Source organism: Spodoptera frugiperda, chromosome 20, assembly GCF_023101765.2.
Source record: "Spodoptera frugiperda isolate SF20-4 chromosome 20, AGI-APGP_CSIRO_Sfru_2.0, whole genome shotgun sequence".
Lineage (NCBI taxonomy): Eukaryota > Metazoa > Arthropoda > Insecta > Lepidoptera > Noctuidae > Spodoptera > Spodoptera frugiperda.
In genome coordinates this window covers 2,107,350-2,134,018 of record NC_064231.1, presented here as the reverse complement: position 1 = coordinate 2,134,018, position 26,669 = coordinate 2,107,350, and the positions used below count along the sequence as shown (strand labels likewise).

Sequence of the window (26,669 nt, the reverse complement as noted above, 5' to 3'; positions counted from 1 at the left end):
AATAAACCTTAATAAAGACGAGACCGTTAATGCTAAAGATAAAAGGGACTTATCTTTGGTCCCTTAATATGATGTGCTCATTCACTACGTAGGTATTAATCAAATCTTTTCGGCTGACTTAGTTATTATCACACATGTGTATTGTGAGGTTTTTCTTTTTTCTTATTTACTCTTATTTATTTTATGGCTAGTACTTTTTAGGAACGACAAAGTACTATGCCCTCTGCACTCTTGTATTTAATTAATATCCAAATATAAACTTGAATAGGATTTATGTTTATAAATCCTATTTAGTTTATATATATGAAAACTATACCAAGCAACGTCACGCCTTTTATCCCCGAAAGGATAGGCAGAAGTGCACATTACGGCACGTAATGCCGCTATACAATGTACCTACACCCACTTTTCACCATTTTGTGTTATAAGTCCCATGTAATAGGGGGTGAGCCTATTGCCATATACTGAGCACTATTCCAGACTCCGTGCTACTACTGAGAAATTTTCGAAACACCGAAAAAAGCCCAGTAATACTTTACCCGACCCGAGAATCGAACCCGAGCCTCTTGTCCGGCAGTCGCATTTGCGAGTACTTGACCAACGAGGCAGTCTTGCAGTTCTGAAAAATATACTCCTGTTGATACTCCATAAGCTATACGGTAGGCAAAACGATACAAGTGAAATAAATCCCATGATAAAAGAGGAAATTTTCTCTCCATATAATCTCCATTCACATTATGGAGCCGATTTATAATGCTAATCGCCACAAAACCTGGACTTACGATAACTCTTGTTGATAACATGCAATCTGTAACCCAAAAGGAGGCAAACCATGACTGATTTGAATGTAAGCGAAGCTAACTTACCTATCTCCCAGATAAACCATACTTTATGTATCCGATGTAGCAATTTGCTTCGAATAAACCAATAGAATTTATGGAATAAATTATTCGAAGCTGCGATTAATCTGGTGTTTATAATGGGATGTTGATTTTGTATCGTTATGCCCTTACTTGCAGATGATACGTAGTTCTTATGTTGTGTTGGATGGTTGTTTATTTGCCAATGTTATTTGGTTATTTACATGGGAATATGAAGGAAAGAGGTATGTAACGATCCTAGTAAGTGGCGCCAGTAGTTGAATTTAGAGAAAAATTATTTCTATGAAACCTATATACGAGTACATATGTATAATGTTTCCCTGTATTTTGTCCGCGTGTAACCAAATAAATAAAATACAACTGTCGTAAGTTTTATGGCTATTTTCACCTACTTTTTTACTATGTATTGACATAGTTAGGTTCAAGTATAATCTATATAGTTTAAGCCTTTAACTGCCAACAAAAATCTGTTAAAGGCTATTCCTCCACTAGTGTCGGTCAGCGTTGTCTGACATGGCCTCTAATGTGTTAAAGTTATTGTAAATACGACCTCGCTAAAAAGACATTGAGGTACCTATTCAACCACAATGAGACAATGTAGAACTACTTAGTGAAAAGGAATTACTTACTCTTCCATAAGCACTATCATTATAATTTCTAAGCAAATATGTGCTCTATTATTAAAGCTTTACAATGCAATATTTCTTTGCAACAAAAAAGTGATATCACTTTCGTCTACTCCCACATCAGAAAGTAATCCATTTGCAGACGCCATGTCAAATGGATGACGCAAGGCATTAAGTACTCTTTTGTCACAGCTTAACGTTCTAAATCCTTTGTATTTTTATTAGGTTTTGGATTTTCCTTATAAATATTATTTACTTTTACTTGTTGCTTCTAGATTTTGTATTGTATTTAGATATTTATTCATCTGTTGGATTCTAATACTAATATTATAAATACGAAAACTTGCTTTATTTGCAGTTTTCACAACAAAGTAATTGAATATGATGTACAAGTCTGATAAATGACATTAAATTCTTTATGTTAAACATATTTATCAAACGAGACACATCTGCTTAGTGTTATTAGAAAAAGCTGTGGCTTGAAAGACGATGTAGTGACAAGGATTGAAAAGGGAATGTTATGATGGTTTGGACATGTAGAAAGGATAGATGAAAGCAGATTTACGAAAGAAATATACAAGGCGGATATGAATGGGGCCGTCGGAAGAGGGCGCCCTAGGCGGACATATAGCGGCTAGATTGGCGATATATTAAAGAAGGGCCAAATTAAAAGTACTCTTAACCGACAAGCATGCATGAACATGACTGTTGATGAAGCGAAAGAGGTATGTAAGATTCATAGCAATTGGCATTCCATTGTCTCTGCCTACCCCCATCGGTAACAGACGTGACGTGTATTTATGTATGTACACATAGGCTTACAACACACTTTGGAGTCATTATTATGAACAACGAGGAAAACTCACAAATATCAATTACAAATTACTCTAATACCTAGTAGTATCTATTTTAAAGACTAGGTAGGTATTTATCGAGAATTGTCATGTGTTTGTCCAAAAACAACACTAGAAGAAAAGGCATGAGTTCGAAACTTCAATACGACTTAGAATTATAGATCTGCAGACAAACCCGCATGCGTTGTAGAGTCCTACGCACGTAAAAACCGATGAGTCAGCGGCTTCAGTACAGACTTGCTTTAGTCGCTACTTTCATACATACATAGGTATAGAAATACCGCAACTGTTTGACGCGGTATGTTAGCTTTTAATATATGTACTTATAAGGTGTTCTAAAATTATTTGCCACGGCTTTAATAAGAGTGTTGTGTTTAAAGATTACAATAGAGAAGAAATTTCGTACCCCGGATCTGTTAATTCAATTTGAGAACTAAAGTTAAATAAACATTAACTTTACATAAAGTAGTTCACAGATATGCACATTCAGTTCAGGCATAGCTACAGTAATTACAACACACAAACCTTACTTTTTAACCACAAATAAAATCAGTATTCTTGTTAAGAAGCCCTAAAGCCCCTTTAAGCGGTGTAGCGCCCATAGGATCTTTTAATTTGTTCCTTTCACCATTTATATTGAATGTTTCGTTTTCTGTTTTAATTTAAAAGAGTTGGTTAGTCCGTCTGTGTAGTAAAAGTTAATGAGGCAAGCCCTGGGTTCGCTTTGTTTACCCTGAGAGTCATGGGAAATGAAAGGAGCATTTACCTTAGCAAGGAAGTATCTTGGATAATGCCATGGAGTCTAATTGCTTGTTATTTGAGGATTTTAGATAGTTATGTATTCAACTATAACATTTAGAAGTTAACTGTCTTAATAAGAACAAAGAGTGTTGGTATTAGGATGTTTTCCACCAGAGGCGTGCTATGTAGCTATGCTATGAAATGTAATAGCTAAGCTGTGAAACTATGTGACCGTTTCCACTGATACTAAGCTATGTATCTGTGCGAGGAAGGGAAAGGAAAGCCATCCATAGCACACATCCGTAGCACGCATCCATAACACGCATCTTTCCATATAAAAACTTAGCTTAGTTGAGTTGGTTTCCACCAGTAGTAAGCTATGTGTACCAATGAGTATGATTAGTGAAAGCCAAACGCATCCACAGCAACGTAGCCTAAGCACATCCTTGGTGGCAAGCACCCTTAACATGGAAAAACATTCACTTATAACTTGCAATATTTCAATAATCCCAGAGGACATTGATTAAGTAAATCCTACACCACTGCAACTTAATAATAACAAACACTAAAATAAACTTCCAATTGTTTTCCCCATTACAAACACGATGTTTTTCTTTGACTCAACGACTGGAAGTAGTTACAGCGTAGTGTACATACAATATAGGTAGTTAGGTACCCAACAGCGACCGCCCAGAAGAAGCGGCTATGAATAATGTAAGGTCTCGGCGTATGTTTTTGATAGCGATACCATGTAAGTAAACCCGGTAGATTGTACTAGCACAAACGTATTTTTATTGCATTTTTGTTCTTGCTGTATTTATTTTAGAGTTTACATTGCTGTGTACTGTTTGTTAGATCTGTGTAGTGTGCAGTTGGTTTTGCTTAGTTTTCTTTATTTTAGGCGTTTTTGATATTTAATGCGTATGTTAATTCAGAATAGGCAATTTTCATATTGTAACAATATACTTTCGCAATATAGTATATTTTCTATATGGGGGACAATCATCCAATGACTTCTCTTGCCTTGAGAGAGGCGACAGGGAGTGTCAGTCGCTTATTGATTAAAAATCACCCCAATCCTACTCTTGCTTTTCGAGCTGGAGCCCCGGTAAACTAACTAGGTAGTTCGCAGCTCCGGATCAGGGATCAGCCCTACTAAATTCTACATATACTATAATTCTTCTAAAATACTCCAATCTTTATAACAGGTAAATAACCAACAGAATACCTATTGTATCATCATCATCAAAAGTACCAAGTTGCGTTCCCGGTAAATTGTGATAAACGAAGCTTCCTGTTTTAATGAAAAACCTTTTAAAGATATTATCTTTCTCATACAACCTCCTTTGATATGTTTAATGCACTTAGCTCATATTTATAGCATTTTGGTTATGGCGTCCGAACAGGGAAAGGATAATAAAATATATTGATGCTCAATATGTTACGATGTTATTGATATCGAAATATATCAAATGGTATCTACCTTTAGATTCGCCAAACTCCGTCTTGGTTAATCTGGAAATAAAAATAGGATAACATTATTTGCTGTCTAGTGTTGAAATTGAACATATAGATAATAATCAGGAGATATAATATAACCTTAAGGAATATAAATTTATATAATATGTATGTATTTTTTTGTGTTACAATGTATCTTATTGACTAAAAAGCACCCCGTTCCTACTCCTGCTTTTTGAGCCCCGGTAAACTCGCTCGGCAGTCCGCATCTCCGGAGGTATACGTAATCATTTTTTAAAAGGAATAATAACATCGGGCATGAAAACAAAACATTCCATATAAATCTGCCAAAATCCCAATAAAATAAACACTTGTTTACAAATAACAAAACAAAACAATACAACAACATTATTTCGATCCTAATCATACAAATATGAGAAATCCAAACATCCCATGAAGTTTACAGTTTGAAAATATTAATATGTATGGACAAACGAGGTGGAAATTAAATTTTTGTTGGGCGAGTTATCCCGAACAAACATTTCTGTGATGTTAGCTAATTGTCCAGCCGTGAAATATAATACAGCGCCATCTGTCGGCCCCCCTGTACAGTCGCCGACAGGTGGTCGAAACTTTATAATTACCTACTTTTTTAGTCCCAATTTCGGTTGGTGATATAAATCAAATAAATGTTCTGATGTGATATATTTATTGCTTTGTTGTTAAATGTACAGTTACGTACATTAATTCATCAATGCTTAAATATTTATTTCATTAAAAGATACAATGTATTCTTCTCTACACAACCCAATAATAGACAAGGAAATAATGGCTGCCTCGTTGGTCGAGTGGTCGCAAGTGCGACTACCGAACAAGGGGTCTCGGGTTCGATTCCCGGGTCGGGCAAAGTATTACTGGGTTTTTTTCGGATTTTCGAAAATTTCTCGGTAGTAGCACGGAGTCTGGAATTGTGTCCAGGATATGGCAATAGGCCCTATTACATGGGACTTTAACACAAAAATGGTGAAAAGTGGGTGTACATTGTATAGCGGCATTACGTGCCGTAATGTGCACCTCTGCCTACCCCTTCGGGGATAAAAGGCGTGAAGTTTGTGTGTGTGTGTGTGTAAAATAATGGTTCCAGCCTTAAATATATCGGTTCAATGACATAGAACAATAAATAAATCAGTCAAACAATCAATTCAAAATAGGTCAGTTTCACCAACCACCAAACGCAAACACACACAAAATATAATTATCAATTTAATATTTTTTTTTTCAACCAAGCACTTTTCTTCACGCCAGTACCAACGTGGCTAATACAAAAATATCACAATGGCCCGTCGGCACATTGTTTACAATCGCTCTCAATTAGATTCCGTTCAGATCCAGGTATTAATATCATAGTTCATCTATTACCTAGGTACCTAGGGAACTATTTCCTGGATTGGAAAATTCTAGAATTGCTTTAGTCATTCCAGTTATCGTACTATCTTGATTAAATCTGGTTTATCTGATTTATGATTGCTTTTACGATTTCTAGTGTTAAGTTCAGATGATTTTCATTGGAATTAATGTTTTTGTTTATTGTTGATTGTGAGATTGTTTATGTGATACTAGCGACCCGCCCCAGCTTCGCATGGGTGCAACGGTGATAAATTATGCATTATTAAATACGCCTCTTGAATCACTCCATCTAGTAAAAATACCGCATCAAAATCCGTTGTGTAGTTTTAAAGATTTAAACATACATAGGGACAGAGAAAGCGACTTTGTTTTATACTACGTAGTGAAAATGTAGTGCTAAAATGTGTTTTGTACATGCGGATTTCTCTGACAGATCGTAGTGCCAACATTTTTAATAGTATTTGTTTTCTGCGAGTTAGTACTTGGCAGCACCATAATATGTATGTTGCTAAACTTTAAAAGGGCTGAGCTGTCAATGAGAATTACTGGACCAAAAAATAGCTACAACTTCATCACTCGCTTTTACGATCTCTTCACAAACAAGCCAATTAGCATTTATTTTAAACAGGCACTAAATAATTTACTGCTAAAGCTCACAAAAAGCAATAAATTAAATTACTCTAGTTATAATAACTAGGAACCTTAGTGTCGCAATAATCTCCGTGTTACGACCTGGAGGAAATGAAGAGGTCGGTTTGCAATCAAGACTACATTATTAACACTTAGACACCTTACAACGAACTAGTTTAATAGCTTCACCTTAATCTGAGAACACATCAGCCTGAGCCCAGGGCCTCTAGGTGATTAATTTAATCGTAAGTAGCGTTTCATAGCTCCAAATTAGTACCCCCATAAATTAGGCAGAACATGATCCAAGAAATTTACATAATATGGAGATTCCCATTCCACAAGACCTTACGTTTTAAGCGCTTGCTGCGGCCTATTCTTAATTAGAAAGGTACAATGTTGCCAACCTCGCGAATTTATGTGCCCACACATCTTGGGAATTATCTAGACTTGGGATATTTCTGAAGATGTTCAAATGTAAAGGGAAATTGCCTCGGTTGAGGCACATTTGTTTTAATATTCAGGCTATAGGCTCGAGTATTTATTTCAATGGGTTAATTTAAGTATTATAAATGGCCAAAAGCCCGAGGGAAGAATGAATTGACGATCTTAGAGCCTGTAAGCTGTAGCGTTGCTGGCGATAATGATTTTATTATTGCATAAAATAGAAGTTAATTTTGTGTAGCCTCTGCGGATTATAACAGCACAAGGATAATATGCTTCATAATTATAACAAATGAATGAAGATTTTGTTGATTGTTCCATTAGTTTGGTTGCAGGTAGTATCAGTACATTATAAAGTTGATTTAATGTTTAGCCAAATACTTTTACAAAGTCTTGTTATTGCAAAAAGGAAAATATTTTTAGTTTTTATACGAATGTAAACAAACGACGGATTAAATGTAGTGCAAAAAATTCACTAACTTTGGTGCATTTATAACACACGAGTAAGTAAAACTCGGCCACAAAACAGTGACACGGAATAGAAATAAATGCAGAGTGTCAGGTTAATTTGGGGCTCGCGAGTGGCGAGGGAGGAAGCGCAAATTGACAACTTTATTATATTCTTGGGGAGTGCGGGACAAAATTACCCACTACGGCTTTATACAGCACCACCTCCGCAATCAAAGTCACCCCCAGATTTTTTTAAAGCTACATCCTGAGCGGACTTTTGTTCGTTTTTGTCACTAGCCTGCTTTTTAACGTAAAGCACTGTCGGCGTTTTTCGGTAGATCTATATTAAAAAAGTGTTTGTCAGGAAAATTTAAAGTTTTAGCAATCTTTTTAGATAGCGTTCGTTTTGACATAGTTGCAGTGGAGCCGCGTTTTTGTGATACAGACATGATTGATGTTTACTATAGTTGAAAAAGGAAGAGTAAAAGTTTAATACAAATACCCACACACACACACACACATGTATCTACACATTTAGCTAAAGTTAAGCAGTAGTGCTCTCTGATATCCAGCGCGTCTGTCATCCATGTAGATTATTTATTAAGTGTGCCTTGCCTTGCTTCGGCACGAATGGGCCGGCTCGACCGGAGTGATACCACGGCCTTACAGAAACCCGACGTGAAACAACGCTTGCATTGTGTTTCGTTGCGTGAGTGAGGTTATCGGAGGCCCAAATACCCCCTCCTAAATCTTTCCAATCTCCAATTCCACAACAATCATTAAATTCCTATCCCCCAAAAGGCCCGCAACGCATTTGTAAGTCTCTGGAGTCTCGGATTGCATACAATCAGGTAATCCGTCTGCTCGTTTACCGTCTTATCATCATAAAAAAATATGGCAAAACCTCTTATGAAGAAGCCCATAGTGTCAAAGCTGCTCTGATGAGGACAACAATAAAACATAACTGGCAAAATATGATCTATCATTAGCACACCCCTTACCATTAGGGGAATTGCAGCCGCAGTATGTTAACATTTATTACAGTAAGTTATTAATACTGAAGCACAGTAATAAAGTTCCTTACAAAAGAGGTAGAACTATTGTAAAAATGTACTCTGCACCCTTAGTACGAGTTTGTTTAACGTTGAAACAAAACGAGACCGCGTTCGGCGATCTGATTGGCCGGCGCGAATGAAACAACCAATCAGAGCGCCGAACGCGATCTCGTTTCTATTTCGTTCAACGTAAAACAAACTGGTACTAAGGGTACAGTACTACAGTAAATATTCATACCACAATCTCGGGATTCACTATCGCTAAAACAATTCACTGAATTACTTATACAGTTTAGTGCTGCTACTGATTTAAAATGTTACTTACGAGCTACTCTTTCTGCGACGTATAAAAATAAAACGTTTTGTTTTAGAACAGCTCTTTGATACAAGCGCAACATGTGTATTTTAGAATTCATTTATTATTTAATTTAATTATCCAACTATACTTTAAAAGATACAGATATGTGCGAGGCCTATGTTCAGTAGTAGATGGACACAGACTCATGATAATGATGTATTAATTTAATTACTTAGCTATTGACAGTGGTTTCCCTGCGGTTCTGTGGGGTAAAAGTGTCCTATGAACTCAGGAAACTTTTTCAGATCATAATCTACACTTGTTCAAATTTCATCTCGATCCCTTCAGCCATTTTGACGAGAGTGAATAATAATCACACATAAACTAACAAAGTCAATTTTAAACATTCAGTAAGCTCAGACAAAACTTTATGCCGTTTTAGATCGCAATACAAATAGGTACATACTTATTCAAAGTTGTATCCTAATCTACCCATCTCTATTCAACCAATCATTAACATTAGCATAATTAAGTTGCACAAACAATGAGTTTCTATCTGATTGGAAAAGATCCACACTAATTAGTTTACATAACAAATTGTAATTTATTACAGTGATCGCGCAATTAGTAGGGAACATCTGTGGCCCCAGATGGGATTCGAACTACGAACCCTCCTTTTAAATATTTGATAGAAAACATGTCGTTTGTCAATGTCCGAGTTACAGCGCTCAATTTATAATCATTAGATATGAACTGGCAAAATCGTACGTTTTCATTGATTTTTTTCTTTGGGATTTTTTTTTGGATTACTTAAAATGTGTTGTTTGGACTGCCTCGTTGGTCAGGTGGACGTAAGTGAGACTGCTAAGCAAGGGGTCTCGGGTTCAATTCTTGGATCGGGCAAAGCATTATTGGGCTTTTTTCGGTTTTCTTAATATTTTTCAGTTTTTTTACTACACTTTATTTTCTTTTTGTCAATTAACGTACACAGAACGATGGAACGGTGTGCTGCTTAGAGAATTTCACACTCGATTCAAGATTGTCTAAGAATTTACAGATAGTTCGCGTGTTTGAGAACTCTTCGACCCAGACACCTCGTTCTCAATACTTTTTATCAGAACTATGATATCGGAACTTAATAAATAGTTTCCCGCACGATCTATGATCTATACTTAATAGCTTTTTGTTGTAAAAGCTGAAGAGTTTGTTTGGTTGAACGCGCTAATTTGTAGAACTTCTGGTTCGAACGAAAGTGTGTGAGATAGTCTATAATTATATTGAAGAGTTGTATGATATGAAACATCATAGTACAATTTAAACCGAGAAGCGGGTGAAACCGCGCGCGAATAGCTATGAAAAATAAAATCTTCATAATTGCAAACTGCCTTCATACACATTTATTCCGATTTAAAGAAGATCTTTCTATAAAAGGCCTGACTAGGAAATATGAACCGCCATCGTAAGCTAGCTTAACCCGAACGTTTATTAAATAAAAGCCGTTGTTTACGACATAATTGTCAGGGTCTGCTTTGTGCTGTCTACCACTAATTAGATAGCTGGTTATAAAGAGCTTCTAAGGCGGTTACTTGCATATTTTAATGCCTTTATCAAGTTGTACGGGACGTAATCGCAACGGGACATCGTCTTCGGGATACACGGTCTTGTAGGATGGGGAGTAAACTTTGAAAAGTTACGTTTTATTTTTACGGATACGTTTATCCTGTATTAGCTGTAACTTATAGATTCAAGAGTAAATAAAGGGCAACAATTGGAACAATGCAAGGCAACAATCAAAATTTTGTAAATGTCTATTTGCAACATTCAACGTAAGTTCAATCGCGGAAGATAATCTCGACCAATGATAGGCGAAAATGTGATCTCACGATACGCGAACACTATAGCCTAGCTGCTGATCCTACCGCAACTGACAAAATATTAGTATAAAGAAGAATGAAATAATAATTGTACTTCTTTACCTTCATAAATACTACGTAAATAACACGACAACAAAACCAGCATATTTTTTCACCTGCATCAAAAAGCCATCTTGAAACACACACACATCGAAACCGTTCGCCAACATGTTGCCAAACCTCCACAACACTACGTCCCCGCTTATCGCAGCCTCCAGAAACAGTCTCCAAGTCTCCCCCTTCGCTCAGTAGCCATATTTCATACCGTTCCCCCGCTGGTAGCATAATGAAGGTATTGGGGACGATACTTAAGGAACTTGGAACACGTGTGCCACGATTTGCCTCCCAGCTCTTTACCTACAGTTAAATTTCATTATACATTCGCGATTCCAAGTGCTGAAGTTGCAGCCCTAAGTGATTTTGTTCAAGTTTGGCTTTCTGATTTTAAGTTTCTTAAAGGAATTAAGTGGGGAATTGGGAGGGTAAGTTTTGAAGTGTTTTTTGTGCAATGTAATGTTACCTATATACCTCTTTACTTTAGTTTAGCCAAGGAAATATTGGATAGTGCTCTTTTACAATGCAAAATATCATTTAAAATGTTAAAAGAAATATTTCTGACATATTGTAAAGCAAGCTAAATAAAGAGTTTACCGACAATAACAAAATTCGCAAATTTTATAATTGGCTTTAATTCTTTGGACTTTCCGTTTTTATTAACTTCTAGTTTCTTAGTCTTCATTTATGACAAGTTGAAAGATTACAGAGAAGATTTTCGAATAATTTAAGCTGGCACAAAAATCAAAACCTTTGCCCAATAATTCACTAGTGTCTTAAAATAATTATAACATCAGACAGAACTTAGCAAAACATCCAAGGAGACATTTTCGCTCTAATGTCCCAAGACTTCAAACAAAGTTACAGACGATTTAAATAAATAAACTACGTATTGCAAGTTTACGAGGTGCAGTCCCAACTTGCAAATGAAAACTGACTCGAAACTATTTACAAAATGCATAACAGATATCGTGAAAAGCTTTTCCTTGTTGCTACAAAACTATATCCTGACAGTTTATGAAACAAATTGTGCAACAAACTTATGGTTTGAAGTGATATTTTGTCAGTTGCATTCACGTGTGCAAAGTGACCTGTGGGCGGTAGTTAAAAATGCAACTAACGTTTTGTTCGATATGCTTCATTAGGTTTTAAAGTTTTCTTAGAAGAAATTAAATAAAACACTTCAGTATCAAATTAAATGATTTACTTTAACCAAGCTCTATCTCAATGTCAATCTAATAAAATTTCAATAATTGATTAATATCTAAACTATACAATCCCAATCGTAGCCGTTAAAATAGCATACAGAGTACAGAATATAAAGCCAATCTTCATACAATTTAGTTTATTTAATATCCAAAGGCGCAATACTGTGTTGCAACTGAAGAGTACGAAATGTCACACAATGTCGATCAATCAGAATTGGTTTCAAGAGCAATACCCCGTAACTTGCGTTTTATTCTCAAAATCCTATTCTTGAAAGAAGTAAGTAGATATTAATATCTGTATGAGTACCGATATGACCTGTTGTACATCCACGCTAAACAGCACAGAAGAAAAGAAGATCACGAACTTTCAGATGCCTACAAAACAGCCCTAAAAACACTTCTTTCTAATTTTGAGTGATGAGATTAATAAAAGCTGACATTATAAAATTAATGACCGCCCATTTTGACTTTAATCATGTTTACTTGGCAGCCGGATTATGAATTAATTTTTATGATAAAAGTTCACTGGAGGACGGAGTCATCTTGTTTTAATTTTAACTTCTTTTTATGTAACAAAGGACGATAAAAACCGTTGAAAATGTGCTGAGGCAGTATTATTCATGAATTCAACGTACTTATGCTTAATCAGGTTGAAGTCTATTTAAAGTTTGTAACTAGACAGTCAACAGCGTTCTTTTAAGGTAAGCGTCCACAGCATCGTACCCATCGCACGCATTCCGTATGACGTCATCAGTACGCATCGCATGTAGTCATTGCTAATGATGCGGTCCGTACGATGCGGATCAGTGGACGCATTTGTATGAGTTTCTATACAAGACCAATTAAAATCCGTTGCGTGCGATGCGTACGTTGCGGGCCTGTGGACGCTTACCTTAATATCGCTATGTCATACTTTAACGCCACACCTTTTTTCTGCGTACTACTAGTGTAGTCAGCCATTCCCCTTCTAGGAAAAACTACGTAATTAAGTTGTTTACATACCCCACTCATTCAAGGAACTTACCCCATTTTATTTTTTTGCCTGTAATGCCCCAATGTTCAACACTGCAAAGGTAATGATGAGTAAGTCAAAATTGAGTTGTTACAAAGTTCATAATTATCGTAAAATGCGTGCTTAGCAAACAATAAGAGAACACAAATAAGTAGCTATTGTTATAACGTTCAATTAATTCCAATGTCTAAACTAACGAACATGATTGGCTAGTTAAAAGGTAAACAACCAATCACAGCTCTTGTACAATTTGACAGTTGACAGCCATTTTGTTTTTACGACATTCTAATAGACAATCTAATAGACCCCTTGAGAGACTTTATTTGACCGATAAGTCAAACGAATCCTTTAATCTAAGTGTCACTTGTCTTACGGTAGTCACATTTGACCCCCGTGTAAGACCCCACGTGTCTTGAATACGAATGAGCCAGTCAAGTGCAGTTTTTTTTTCGACTTTACGACTGTAATCTTGAGTTTACCGGCCGTAAAACCCAAGGTAATGGAGAACCGAATTAAATTGGTATCTCGCTTTATTGAGACGCACAATAGTTTCGTTTTTATTGCAGTTCGAGTATATTTTGAGATGTTTTTGATGGCATTTGGTATGTTGTGCTTAGGTTAAACTTCTAAACAGAGTTATTTAGTAGGGTTTGCGAAAGTTGAAAGGAGTTAATTGGATTGACAAGGATAGTCTTCTTCTACAGACGATAATTTCTATTAGCTTGGGCATCATGTCTTCATTAGTGGCTTGTCACACTATTGGGTGATACTACAAACAGATATAATGGTTAATGATATTAAATGAAACATTAGTGTGTCCTAACTACCGTTTTGTGGGTCACACATATTATACTCGTGAACGAGTGTTTGATGCTGGGGCTGGGCGGTTCTCTCAGTGCGTTGGTAGGGTGATTTGGCAAAGCCGTCGGTAAGTAGATAATAAAATTGTGTTAAAGTGTAAGTATTCTTGTAATAATTATAGTTGTGTTTAATTGTAGTGTGTAACAAAGGTACTCTATAAACATTGATAAGACTTGTCTTATAGTAAAAAAAATATGACATTTATGACACGGACCAAGAGTCCGTGGAGAACTAATAAGAATTTAAAAAATATACAACTAAATTAAAATAAACAAACCTAAATACCCTTCCTACAGTCGAGTCGGGTAAAAATACAGTTTGTAGTACAAACATGTATCTCAGTTAAATACGTTTCGCTTAAAAACTTGTGTAAGTAATTACTTCAAAGTAAACTGGTGTAAAGTGATTAAAATTTATTGTTGTTGTTTGTATACTAATCCGCAACGAGCTCGGGTAATATATTTTAAACCGTATTTAAAATTAATTAGAGCTGTTTTCTAATTGTACTTTTAATTAAATCGGTTATAGAACATCGATCTAATGTAGTATATTGACTACAATAGATATTATTTCGAAAAGAGAATACTGTTTATTTGCCATTTATAATACAAAATCTAAGGATTTTTTGAGAAAATCAACTTAACGACGTTTACAGTATCTTAGTGAAATACAAATTTTTCATCAAAATCCTTTCAGTAGTTTCAGCGCTATTAACGGACAAACATCCAAACAAACCAAAATTCAAGTTTATAATATTAGTGTGATGATAGTATTCATTCGCCATTTTGTGAACATTTGTAATAGCGTGCAATGTGCCGACATTAATGGGAGCACACTTTTATGAGACTCCTTTGAAATATGTTGTTTGAGTACGTTCCAGTGTTACACTCAGTGTTATTTCAAGATAATATGATAAAAGGGTTATTATACGGTTGTATCCTTTTAAAGTTACATTTAAATGCCCGTGTTTTACTTTGTAGGACTGTAAAAGGGAGAGATGTTATATGATAGCCATTTACTCTTTTTGAGTAAATATAACTGAAATAAACCTTTATGTCTATTCGCAGTAGTTTAATAAATAAGAAATAGAAAGAAATAAATAATGAATTTCACAATAAGATATAGGATTATCCTAGCTTGGGGGCTAACAATTCACTTTATGTTGACACAAAAAATTTATATAATAACATACAAGTACACTAATGAATTAGAAATTTTGTTATTGTTAGGTATTATTACAAATACCTACTACAATACTGGCTGGTGATATCCCTACGGCCAAAAACAAAACATGATAAAAAAATCAATTAAAACCAATACAAACGATACTAATTGATGTCCCGTAAAGTGAAAAATACCTATTCTATATTTGAATTGAATTGTAACAGAATAAATTCAAAATAAAAAAACTAAGGTAGAAAATAAAATAAAATAAAATTGTATAGAGTTTTACAAATCCCACGGCAATGCTATTGAAAACGTTATCCGTTCGGAAAATATTGGTTTTCACACGCGCCCCGCGAGTGAAACAAGTTATAGAATAGATCTGTTTTAAAGTTTACTTTCCTATTTTTATCTCTATGTAATAAACTTAAAGAACTGTACAGTATTTTTATTTTTATTGTTTTGAGTATATGTTGACACTCCATGAGTTTATAATTCAATGTAAATATTAAATAGTATATACAAATAATTATGTTTTACATAAACAATCGATAAATAAAAGAAAAAAAGACATTTTTAATACTGTGTTGTGTTTTTTTTTCTCTTTTACGCAGAATTAATGAGCATATTTATCAATCTACCTATGTACGTACATGTCTGTAATAGGTGTAAATTTTATTATCCTAAACCGTAACTACAGTAAGTACCGTTAAGGCCGTAGAAAACTGTAGGAAATAAACAATTAAATAATATACTAATCACCGTGAGAAATTTTCGAGATAGTCTTTGATTCAAAAATAATTATTCAGTCGTACGTAGATGTAAGTAATTAAAGTAATCATGTAGTGTAAGTTAATGACAACTCTATATTAGATAAAATTAAAGCTGATTTTGGAAAGATACGTTTTATTATGCTTGTAAAAATGTACATTTTAGTGTAATCTCAGGTTTAATAGGTAAACAATAAAGTTTGGTTTTAAAAATAGACTTGATAGAAGAATAACATGCGTCATCAAAGTCCGAAATTGGACCTTTGGAAAAAGGTGATAAGTACTAATTTTGATAGCACAAATAATAATAATAGTCTGGCCCTAAGTATACAGTCTGTAGAACTCAATCAAAAACAATAATTAAATGATAAATGATAAATGATATTTATTTCTGTAAATAGGTCATAAAATAACACTTTTACACGTTATCTATTCGTAACCTGTTATTTTAACAAGCCATAGTGCAGGTAGATGAGGCCGGCATTTCCTATCTGACTACTCTGAGAAGAAATGCCGAAACAAACTCAGAGGTCACAGTCTCTTTTAAAGTCCAGACAATGAAATAGAGGATAATGTGAATGTAGCTTAATTACACAGAACGTATTTTTGTAGGTCAAACCAAATAGCCACGGTCTGGATTAGCGTGATGAATACTCTTTTATTATTTCTGAAATAAGTAATTTTATCTTTCACTATTATTAATGGCATCTACTCTATATTTTTTCTCAACCAATATTGGTTGGTAAGATTGATTGATTCAAGGGTAAATAATTATTAGTTAAATCGTGACGCCTGAAAACTACGCTATAGTTAGATTTGATAAGTAACTATTTACTAAACTTTCGCCTACTCCTTTGAGGAATTACCAGAAAAAAGTTAAAGGAATATTAAAGGTCTCCGTCCGTATGTCTCTTTGTATGCTTTTAAATCTTTAAAACTACGCAACGAATTTTGTTGCGGTTTATTTTAATAGATAGATAATTTATATATATATATATATTATATATATATATATATATATATTACATGCATAATATATCCCCATTGCACCTATGCGGTTTTTAATAGCTGGGGTGGGTCGCTAGTAGAATAATATAATTATGTAAGTTTGTTCGCCTTCATCTCACTCACACACATTACTAGACTCGATTCAAATATTGTTTTTTTTTTTCCAAAAGCAGACCTAATAACTACTCGATGAACAAGTTACTATACATTACCGCTGAAACTACACAATTAATTAAATCCATTATCTACCCCATTTTTCCTCTGCCTCTCTCTGTTAAAGCAAACTGTTATCACGACTCGATGCTCACTTAGATAAGTCGAGGTAACTTAGCAGCAACTTAGAGATAACTTGATGTCAGCCGCGTTCTAAGGGTTAGCATCTAAAGTCCGGATTTGCTTCCTCGGCGATAAAATTTACTACGTGACTTTATTTTAGGGTTTATTGTGTTGTAGATCTGGATTTAATGTGGTGTTTGATACTGTGTGTCCTCGGTGAAATGGTCGTGAACTGATACGGAGAACGGGATTTTCGATATTTTGGAAAATGTGAGGTGTTATAATGCAACTGTTGTGACATTAACTGCACTGAAAACTACAAAAAAATCTAGCTTTCGGGAACATGGTCCAATCGCACCTTCGGTAAGACAATTTCTGAAAATGGAGTTAAATATGCTAAGTGCCTATAAAAACCTTACAACGTTTCGGGCCACTGAAAATACTATTAATATTATTAGGACTTCGTGCGCTTACGTCTTACTGAAGGTAAACCGCAATGTCTTGGTTAACTTTTACCAGCAATTTCATTAATGCCACTATATTATTATAGCTAGCTTCTAACTATAGAAAAACTATTGCTAACTAAAACCCTATATGTATATACGGAAAACTAAAAAAATCATGCAGGCCTTGCCCAAACTAGAAACCTACATACTACCTATACATATTTACGAATCCAGCCACAAAATTCATTAAGCTATGATACCACATAATAACTCTTCGCTAAAGTCTGTGAAGTTGCAGATATTCTTTAACACAAGTACTAAATATAAGCAGAACAACTTATCTTACGGAGCCACTCGTGAGGAGCAATTAAGGCCACTAGCAACTAATGTCTGAAGGCAACAGGTTACTGGGTTCCCGGCCTGTTTAAGGAACGCTTAATGATAGCTTCCAACTCTACAAGATCGATTTTAAGGGTTTGAGTAGACAATTAGGAACATTGTCTTTTTTTACATGCCATAAAAGTTTATTAAGAAAAAATAGGGTGTGATTTTTGAAGCATGGATTTTGGTTATTATTTTGTAATACCATTTTTTTGTATTTCTTATTATGTAATACGTTTTCGATAGTTATAAGGGTGCTTGACCACAAGATCTAGTCTAGATTATCTATGTATGATAGATCTATATAGAATAAGATAGAAAAATACAGGGATATTTAGGAGTAAATAAAAATAAATGATTCTTTACATATCGCCGTATTAAAATTCTATAAAACCAATTCAATCAGGTTAATCCCAGGATGAAACAATGAAAATTTGATAACATACCCGTATTTTCACGAATTAAAATATGAGATTAAAAAAGCAATAAAATAAAGGTTACATTTCGAATGTTCTTAATGGTCGAGTTCTTCAAATTGGACCATTAAAATTTCAGCGAGCATAATTATATCGTTGATTCAGGATATAGGGGCTTGTGGTAGCCGTAATATTGTGTAATTACTGCTTATTGCAGTTTAAACAGCAGTTACCATCTTTTAGATATGGCCAGTTTCTGATGTAAGATAAGAAAAACATGATGTATGTTTTTTAAGCTGTGCTATGGACATGGGAACTAAGGATCGCAATTTGATTCAACATAAGAATCTAAAAATGTGCCAGAACTTGGTTGAAGATAATATAATATATTAAGCAGTTTTGAAAAGACCTGTGGGAGACCTTTGCTCAGCAGTGAGACAGACAATAAAAGAAATTGGAATTGTACCCCAGATACCTACGTGGCGAACTAGGCAACGAAATTACACTCTATGATGAAGTTTAAAACTATCTACGAACTTTCGCAAAATCTAGTTAGCAATCAAAAAACCCATCACACGCTACACATTTAAAAGCAATTCAAACTTAGAATGACTTTAGAAGTTAATGCTATGAAAATGTAGACAGAACTATGAAAACAGACGAAGACATTTTGGCGGAGAGCCTAATGGCGAGTGGCGTGAATTGTTTAGCTGCATTCTGTTAGTCTGTGGCTCGTACAGACAGGGTTTTGCATATAAACGCTTGCCCGGTCGCGCGCCGTACGCCTCTCGATGTATTTTAGTTTGTACACAGAGTAAGAAAATTTAGATAGATTGCGCCTAATTAATGTGAGCAGTTTATTTCATTAGATATTTTTAAAAGGTAAAAAATGATGACAGGTAGTAAAATAATGAAAAAAAAAACATAAGTAATAATTGTTGGCAAACGATATAAGTAGGAGAAAAGATCAAAGAGCCAATATTTTATTATGAATTCACCATCAAAACAATCTACATACCTAATAAGACGATAATAAAATCGGCGAACACATTAAATTAAAAAACAAATTTAAATTTTCACATAAACGTCAAACGCAAATTAGTTTTTAAATTTAGAGCTAAATATAAATATTAAACACTTTGAAGGCAAACAAGAAAGTGGAAATAAAATAAATAATAAAAGCATGCAAGAACAGGTAGCTGATGTCTCTATTCTACGCATTGATATGTCTGTGGCACGCAAGGAATTTCCGACGTAATATTATACAGTGTCAGTGTGATATTCAACTCCATTACAGTCCACCATACAGATAATTATGAAGATAAGAATCCATTTTGAATGTCTTCATCTTTTGGATATGAAAGCGATGGGAATAAGACCCATAGTGATAAAGAACTGAATATATTTGAAGGATCAATTAAGATAATATTCCCAAAAAGAAAGTCACATGCTCATGTTAAGGAAGGTTCTTAATTAAAAAACTCGTTTGAAGGGGAAATCATAACAGATAAACAACAAATAAAGCCTTGTACCGGTTCGAACAAAATTTCTATTAGAAACGTTATCTTTAAGTAAGAGGCACGATCGGGTGGGTGTTACCCATTTAATACCAAAAATGAAAAAAACAAATCTGAAACCCGACCCGATGAAATGGGAGATAAATAATAAAATAAAAAACGTAAAGATCGAAACATTATTACACAAAAATAGGAACACGAAAAAATATACTCCAATCACTTCGATAAGGATCAAATGGAAAATGTAATCTCGGAAAAACGCGATCCTAAATAAAAAGGACAGCGACTGAGGTAGGCAACGAAACAATCACTATATTTCACAAGTACGAAAAACATTGGACAGAAACGATCAGAAACGTTTCGAAGAGGAAAACCAACGGTGAAAATATTTGTTGTACCTTATCTAAAATGGCTCTTATAAGCTATAGAGAACCTATAGTAATAACGTAATCTTCTGATAATAATATACTTGATATAATAATGGTAAATGTTGAATCAGTGATGGGGTTCGCTTTTGACTTGTGATTGATAATTTTCCACCATTACAACGGTACCTTCCTTGGCTTGTTACTGAGTTCTCGTACAACCGCACGCACCAACCGCTTTTAAATAACTTAAGCTTGCCGTGGTTTTCTGTGGGGAAGGTTACTCTACTTCGATATGTGCTGGCTCTTCAATACCATAAGAGTAATCGGTTTTGGGTATCTTACAAACGTACCTATGCAAATGCAGTCGGTGTAGCTAAGAATCGCACTAATATAAACACGAGTATTATACGAGTAAATGTGGAAGTTTGTTTTTTGGATGTTTGGATGTCTATTCGTCAATCACGCTGAAACTACTAAACGGATTTTGATGTGGTATACAGACTGAGTATGAATTGACTTGGCTGATAAGATACTTTTAATTCTCCAGAAACGAAGTAGCTGACAGAAGCTAGTGGTTGAATAAAAGTATCAAGAAAACTCCGAAGATCCTTTTCAAGACTGGCTGACCTCAAATTAATTTGGAAAACCCTAGAAGAAATGCAAACAACACTTCCTCTGCTATATTGTTAGAAAGGCTTTGTTCCAGTTGCTGTAAAATGAGAAAAACACGTACTATTTTAATATTCACCGCTGAAATTGGGTTAGCGACGAAGTCAAAGGCTAAAAATGTGTTGCTCGCTCTGTTTTTGTTTTTCATTAAGGTCTGACTATTATTTTTGAACCTTATTTGCAGCGGAAAACATTGATTTGAACAAATTTTGCTTTGTAATAAAATTAATTAATTAAAATTCTTCGCTGACTTCGTTAGTATATAGTGGGTTGAAAACTTTTTAGTTATTTTTCTTTTAGGCGAGTTTGTTTTTCTATTACGTGTCATAACGAAGATTGAAATATGGGTATATTTATGTAAACATTTACATGTAAACTTGTAGCGGGACTACGTAGCGGGCTCCGGCTCGAAAAGCAGGAGTAAGAACGGGGTGGTTTTTAGTCAGTAGGAGTCTGACACTCCCTCTAACATTATCATCAAAAAAGTATACATTGTCTAAGCGTTTATACTTTATAACCATAAAAATCTCCGTACAAACTAAATACAGAAACAGTATCGTTTGAAAGGGTATAATTTGTCGACGGCACAGATGGATGGAGTAAGCGCTATGTCCCGTTGACATTAGCGAGAAACAACAATTTAAAAGTCGTCTCTAAAGATAATGTAGGCCTCAGAAGTCCAAACAGGTTTCTTCAGGTACTAGTAAATTACCCCAGTCCACTTTCCTAGCTTGTGTAGTTATTTCATCTCGTATGTATGCGATATTTATATGCCGTGTTCTTACATCTTTAGCTCCTGTTAAGTCATTTATTTTAAGACTGAGCAGTTATTTAGCATACTTATTTGTAACTTGAGTCGTGTTGAGTTCAATTTCTGAATGTAATTTTATAAGTCTCGTTTAGGTAAGGCGAGTTTTGCTGTAGGCTCGTAAATACGAAATGGTACCAGTTTTAAGAAATCGTAAACTTGAATGCTTCAATTTACCTAATCTAAATATTGAAGTTAAACGTGTATCAGTAGATTAGACCGTTACTTTATTAATAACTATTGCAGATATTATTACGGTGCCAAGATATATAATTTAATCGAAGTCAATTTACAATAAATGAAGATTGTGATCACGGAAATTCTAACCTTAATAAACGTAAAGTTAGAATATAAAGTTATAAAATTGAGCAGTGAGCAAATTATAAATCTGATTGCAAATTAAGACCTAGATCAGAGTAAGTGTAAAACTAGTTTATATCAATACTAGATTAGCTTGCTTGCGGCTTCGCTCGTGTGGAATTATGATTTCTCTAACGTAGATCTTGATTCTGTTGAAGTATCGAGATAAAAAGAAACCAATTTTATTCCCTGAAAAGTAGATATTTACAAATTAGTTCCGTGGTTTTCTAGCCTATTTCAATGTAAACAGACAAATTGTAAAATAAATTCTGTTTATCACATTTTATTGGTAGGTATTAGATATTCGTACTTGGATTTACAGTTTTAAGTTACTTGTAACGTGTTAGTAAGTGCTAGTATCTTTCCATAGCATGTTAACACCCATCTTGTTCGCAGAAGACGTCTCATGTACTGGGAGTGGCGAGTCTATCACCATAAACCAGGATTTATACCCCACATTGAGAATTTAATCTGTAAATTCAATTACTTATTCTAAGTACTGCGTTTTAATTTACAATTTCTCAGTAGTATCAAAAGTTGGCAGTATTAGAAAGTACAGGTTCGCAATTCGTGTAGTATATTATTTTTGATTTTTAGTAGAGGCTTAACCAAGCTCTAAACAAGGCAATTCTTAGTAAAAAAAAAAAAATATTTCTCCGCTTAAAGCTTCACGGAAAACAGACGTGATACAATGAAAAGTATCCTTATAAATAAAAAAGTAACTTGTTAAAAAAACTCCCTAAAATTTTTCCCTCCCTCTGTTTTTGTTTCAGAAAATAATATGAGATGTGAGAAAGTGAACATCCGGCTGCGGAACCGGAAGTTTCCTGTTTCATATTGACTGAATGAAAGTCTCTGAGCGTGAAGCCTTGAGGGTATGTTCATTGAGGTGGCGGTGGAGCGGCGAGGTTTTACAAGAAGTGTGTTTTTTCATTCAAGTGGAGAGTTGGTGTGTATTTACTTACTTACTTACATATTTTTACATGATGTACCGTTAGCTATACTTTTACAATTATAAGTTGTTTGAGTAATATAATGGATTTTTTACATAATGAAAATCTTCTGAATCTAATCTAAAATGGATTAAAAAAAGTGGACAAACCTATACAAACCCAACACAAGTTAAACACACTTTAAAAATAATCACAAGAATCACGAAACAATATGACGCCCAAAACAAAACCTCTGAACTTATTACTCTAAAAATCAGAATCGCAAACGAGACCTGCCTTCGTGGAGGCAATAAATCGCAAGCGATTGATAACCGACGCAGTACATATCATTACGTGAGTGAGACGGAGTGAAAGACTAATCGTCCACACGAGGAGGGTTCTGATTAATTAGGTGCCCGATGAGATGACGCCAGACTTCCGCACAACCATTAATATTGGCGTGCTTCCTAGCCAAACCCAGGGCTTAGTGGCAACCCTAAGCACTCACAACGCTACGTCTCCCATCGATTTCCTGTCACAAGCCTAAAATGTACACTTCTTAGGAATTAGCGCTGAATTTCTTACGAGGATTAATTACATTTTAATGATCCAGCGTAAGTAAGTGTTTTAAGTCTTGTACTAGTCGAACTTTATCAATATGGAAGTGTCATTAGTTCTTTAATTAGTAGCAACTAAGGCGACTAATTCAGCGAATCCTGGTGACTCATTAACAAACAGTATGAAAAAGATACCTAAATGAAAACAAACATTATTTAATTCAGCCTAATCGAGTAAAAGCCACTTTGAAAACGGAAAATTTTGAAAAAGCGAAATACAGACGCGACGCAACCACTTGAGTTTGGACATCAGTTTGCATTTCGTTAATTAAAACCGTACCGTCAACGAACCACTCGTGGAATGTGACGAGTGAAAAAAACGTCATAAGGGTTGCGCCCTTGGTGGCGAAATCTGTTGGTATACGTGAACTGGAGCCTTCAATGAATAATTCATAACGTTCATTGTCGCTCAGTACTCGTTCTGTGTCATACAACGAACGTATTAATGATTTGTCATCAGAACGCTGGTAATTGGATGTCGGATCGCTGGAACATGATTGGATACTGAGGATAAGTCTGGCTGGAGATTAATTATACAGAAATGACAATGTAGGAACGGAAAGTGGGATGACGTATGACATGTGTGAGAGAGAAGTTATTATTTTATGAGTGATAGGTATGAAGTTGGATAGTCTATTCAGGCTTATTTATCAGTTGGGTTGATGCAATAGAAGAACTTAAACAAATCCGAAAGACAGAATTGAATATACAAAGAAAAGCATGCTAAAATAAGACCATTGCACTAGATGTCCATCACTTCTCCTACAGAATATTGAAATGGCACAATAAGTGAAGCTGTATACACTGCAGTTGATACAGCTATTAGCACAAATGAAACGCGCATTAAGCAGCAACATTGCAATCGCTCTCTAGCATTTAGCATTGTACGTAAACGGTAGACAGATTTAGATTGAGAGGATAAATAGCGTGTCAATTGCGTCCGTTCTGCAAACGGATTCACTAAGAGGATTTTATACAGCAAAGCTTTCTACAATTTAGTGGACAGTTCTATTTCGAAGTTCCGTACCGTTCCGTGTTCGCGTAAAACTCATCACTTGCATATCTCGAATTCGCAAACGATTCCGATACCGACATTCTGACGTTTGTGACCGATGACTTTTTCATGCTTTGTATCGAGTCGAGAGAATATTTCGTGACGTTGAGAATTGCGTAATCAAATAACAGTTTTACTGTACGATGAAAATAAAAGTGAAGTAGCTAGAGCCTTAATAAATTTTGTAGCTCTAAACATTGTCCAGTTTTTACGATGGAAAGTCTGTACGTGACCCTTCGTGGAACGAAACAATGTCGACAGAGATTAAAGCCGTATTGTGGTGCCCTTATATTTTGCGTTATATCCTGTACAATGTCCAGATACGTATTCAGTATTTATGAGTTTTGGCAGGTCTGTGGAATTATCTCGGCACCTTTGAAATTTATGTTGGGATTAAAATTATATACAGGTGTCTGGCTGGGCTTACTAGAGTACGAATGGGTATTGTGTGAAATAATTATACCTACTATCAACGTGTAATGGTTTTATAGTTGAATAAATGTTTCTATATGCTACGTCACGCCTTTTATCTCCGAAGGAGTAGGTAGAGATGTGTTTTACGGCGCATAATGCTGAAATGTAAACTTTTCGCCATTCGTGTTATAAGTCCCATGTAATAGGAGGTTGGCACAGTTCCAGACTCCGTGCTAATACCTACTGAGAATTTTTCGAAAAACCGAAAAAAAGCCCAATAATACTTTGCCCGACACGGGGATCGAAGCGTATAAATATTTCTATCCTTTATTACCTTCTCATATACGGATAAGTACTGATCCTCAAGTTGATTTCGCTTACTAAGTTATTATAATACAGCATTATCTTAATATAATTAGTTAACTCGTCAGCTGACACGAGTGGACATCGCTGTAACAGCTGGCTGCAAATCCTAATTAAGTCCTTCGTTTAACATCACACCATTTTGCTATCACAACACTGACAGACTTCTATCTTAACCGACGCTAAAAATAGGCTCAGTACTAAATTGTATTGAGACAATAGTACCTATATCGACTGATGCAAGATTCAAGACTAAAAAAAAATCGAATGAGGGTTGGCGCGCTTGGCTGGGCAGCCCTACAACCTGTAACAGGTTCGATTCCCTCTCGGAGCTACAATTTGTTGTATTTGTGGTTTCGGGTCTAGGTGACATGTGTATGTGAACTTGTATGTTTGTAAACGCACCCACGATACAGGAGAAATCAATAGTGTGGAGCAACGTTAAAAAAACCACAAGATTTTTTTAACTAATGTAAAAGTACAATTCTGTGCAGTACATCAAAAGTAAATAGTCCACAATGAAATTCCCAGTTAAATGTTTCCGAATGAACATCACGTAAGCACTTCGGATGAGCAGTGTTAATTAGAAGTATAATTATCTGAGAACTGCATACTCATTAGAGCGGGATTATTTCATTTGCTCGGCACTAGAATCGTATTCCGATCATTACGGGGAATAAGACATGGAATAATGAACCTTATGTTAACTAATGTTTGTTTAAACATTATGCGCTTGTTAAGTTCTATTCTTCATTATCTTCACTCTTTACTCTTTATTGTTGTTAACATCTCTACCACAGCTATACATATTATAAGATACAGATACAGCAATGGTACGCGTCCACAGGTTCGCATCGCACGTATCGCACGCAACTGTTTTCAGTTTGTCTTCTATAGAAACTCATACAACTGCGTCAACTGCTCATCCGTCAGCAATGCCTGCATGCGATGCGTATTGATGACATCATGCGGAATGCGCACGATGTGTGCCTTTACTTTAAAAGTCCATTCTATCTAACTTAGCAGTTCCGGCAGACCAAAGGTTAATATTTTTTATGCTTCTGGCAAACGAGCTTACGGTCGGCTTGATGGAAAGCAGTTACCGTAGCCAGCGTACCCTATGGATGTGAGGACCAGAGGTGTCGTTTTAACCTTGTCCAATATAACCCTGTAAAAACCTTTTTATTTCTCTTTGGGTGGACGACATTGGAGGTCTA

At 35.2% G+C, this 26,669-nt stretch overlaps 1 protein-coding gene across 4 annotated transcripts in view; it reads right to left on the bottom strand.

Moving 5' to 3' along the window:
- Positions 1-26,669, bottom strand: part of LOC118262105 (protocadherin-like wing polarity protein stan) — a 188,019-nt gene that overhangs the window by 86,690 nt on the left and 74,660 nt on the right. For all 4 annotated transcript variants that reach the window (XR_007706424.1, XR_007706423.1, XM_050701095.1 and 1 more), the window contains exon 4: positions 4,586-4,617. The gene's annotated coding sequence lies outside the window, so the exon portion shown is untranslated. The remainder of the gene's footprint in view (positions 1-4,585; positions 4,618-26,669) is intronic.